We start from the raw sequence: 2,739 nt of genomic DNA, 5'->3' as shown, positions 1-2,739 counted from the left end.
GCTTGTCAATATGTTTGTGATCGATATGTGCACTGCAAGTGTCACATCCCTTAGAGTGTAGGTTTTGATTCCATGTACCTTGACACGCACATGTAGCCCCCACACATTAGCCAGGTCACGCCCCTAGCATTGATATTTTTGTGTTAGTGGTAGCGAGCTATGCTATGTCATCTGTCACGGCGAGCCACTAACAAACAACAGACTTTATCATTTTCAAGGAATGTTGCAATGCAATTGGGTTCTGAAACCCATCAACACTCTTCTCCAACTTCTCCTTCATCTTTCTATTAGATTGGCTCCCAATTCTATGAAGGTGATCATGATAGCCTTCTCCATCACCAAATAGCACTCTCACATAATTTTGAGCTCATTGATTCTTCTCAAGGTAGACTATCTTCTCCCATCATTGTTGCACTCGCACTCCCCTTCCTATAGATCTATGGTTTCTATCAGGATTTTCATATGGCATCAGCTTCTTCCATCTTCTCTATGGTGTTATAGTAGAGCTTTGGGTTGTTTACCAGCTCCATAGCTGGTTGAGAAGACAACCCTAGTTGTGAATTTGGCTCTTGTTGCCCATGATATTCTTGCTTCAACTCATGTTATTTGTCTTGTGCATGTTTTGTCCTCTTTTCCTTGCATACCAGGTGCTCTTCCTCCTCCTCTTCTTCTTGTCCCTCTTCATCTTGGGCATCTTCCTTAGATCTTTCTCTTTCCTCTTATTTGGCAGACTCTCCCCCTCCTTCATCTCTTTCTTCGCCCTCCCTATCATCACTTGACGGGTATAGCAGTATCTCCACATAATCATCTGTCTCACAAGTACCCTTTGTAGCATGATCTTTCTCCTCCTCAGATGATCCTTCTCATGTGTACCCTTTGTAGCATGATCTTTCTCCTCCTCCTCCATCTCTTTCTTCGCCCTCCCTATCATCACTTGGCGGGTGTAGCAGTATCTCCACATAATCATCTGTCTCATGAGTACCCTTTGTAGCATGATCTTTCTCCTCCTCAGATGACTCTATGTCAATGATCACTTGCTCTGACATGTGAGGGTTCCTTGCTCTTGTCTTATCTGCCTTTTCCACAACAGCTCTGTAGTACCTTTATTCTTCTTCTGGATCATATTGTTCATACTCTAAGGGGATTGGTTTTGGTGTTTTCCTCCTTGAAGTGTTTCCCTTATTAGTAGCTTTTCCTCCTCCTTGAGTTGTCAGCTTGGTCCTAGTTTGATTATGGGGTCTAGTACCATCTAAAGCTTCTTGGTCAATCACCTCCTTTGAGTTTCGCTCTCGTTTAGGTCGAGGGATGCTTACATTGGACACCTTATGAGAGATAGGCATGCTAGGTTAGCTCATAAGAGGTTTTGGTAGCTTGTCCAGAGCATCCAATGCTCTATATGCTATCCTCGACAACATCGGAGAAGCTCCCAAATACCTGTCCTTCTGGCATTTCGCAATTGAATCTCCTCTTATTTTCTTACTACTACCAATTCTCTTTATCTGTGCAAGCAATAACCCTATCACATCTGGCTTTTCTTCTGTGTCCTCAAGATGCGCCATGGTAAAACCCCATGCCATCTGAGCCTCTGACCTAGTAAACCTGTGAGGAATTGCCAATGAGAAGTGTTGCGCATATAGTTGTAGTGCAAAAGCAACCTCCTAGAAGTTCAGAGATGAGAACGTGTCACCCTTTTCATCCTCACTCCTCTTTACATCCTCATAATAACAATCGACTTGTTGGCACAGACAAAGCATCATGTATCAATGATTTGGTGAGTTCAATTGTCTTTGGCATACCATCAAAATCTTTCATAGTGCATTCATCCCACCTATTTATTGTAGTGAGCACTTCCGAAGCACGTTTAAAATCAGGATATCAGGATCCCGACTGAAAGATGCAAGTGGGTTCTTGCAAATAGTTCCTATCTATTTATTGTAGTAAGCAGTTCCCGAGCACGTTTAAAATCAGGATCGTGACTGGAAAAGTGATGTAGGGATGGATCAACTGCTCCTATTTATTGTAGTAAGCACTTCCCAAGCACGTTTTATTTCAGGATCGCGTCTGGTTCTTGCAAATAGTTCCTGCGTGGATGGATCAACTCCATGAAGGTGATTCTTGGTACATACGAGAGAGAGATAGAGAGAGAGAGGAGAGAGAGAGAGAATTTCGAAAGGCTCTCTCCTCCGTCCACAATCCATTAGTTTTGAAGCGAAGTTCCTGTTGTAGAAAGCCTGTTCTGACTTGCGACCATGGACATGGATGGCGAGATCGCGAGATTACATCGCCAGATTGAGAAGGTGGAGAACGACACTGAGAAGGCGGTGAACGACATTGAGAAGGTGGAGAACACCATCCAAGGTGGAGATTTAACGCCGGAGGACAAGCAATATTGGTGGGAGGAGAAGCGGGCTTTATGGTTGAGGGAGCAGAGTCTGCGGTTGAAGGAACAGAGTCTGCGGGAGGAGAAGCTGCTAGACTTCAAGCTGAAGAATGGTAAGCATCCGTCTTTCTTAGAGATTTGACTTTTCCTATAGTGGCTATGGCTATGGTAATGCATTCCCTTTGGGAGTGTTTGGTCGTTGTCGATCTGCCATAATATGTGATATTTTTGGTTTCGCTGGTCCTGGTGGCTATAATGTATTAGACTTGATGGTCTTGATCTGCATGGATATGATGATTCCTCCTGCACCTGCTCTTCCAAATAAGAACCTGTTTGCCGATGATTTCACGAGGCCCCTT

General features: G+C 43.9%; 1 pseudogene; it reads right to left on the bottom strand.

Moving 5' to 3' along the window:
• Positions 1-863: 863 nt before the first annotated feature.
• Positions 864-1,449, bottom strand: LOC147457540 (uncharacterized; annotated as a pseudogene).
• Between the last annotated feature and the right edge of the window lie 1,290 nt (positions 1,450-2,739).

This window comes from Adiantum capillus-veneris, chromosome 5 (genome assembly GCF_014529385.1).
Source record: "Adiantum capillus-veneris isolate H3 chromosome 5, ASM1452938v2, whole genome shotgun sequence".
Taxonomy (NCBI): Eukaryota; Viridiplantae; Streptophyta; class Polypodiopsida; order Polypodiales; family Pteridaceae; genus Adiantum; species Adiantum capillus-veneris.
This window is presented reverse-complemented; position numbering and strand designations above follow the sequence as displayed.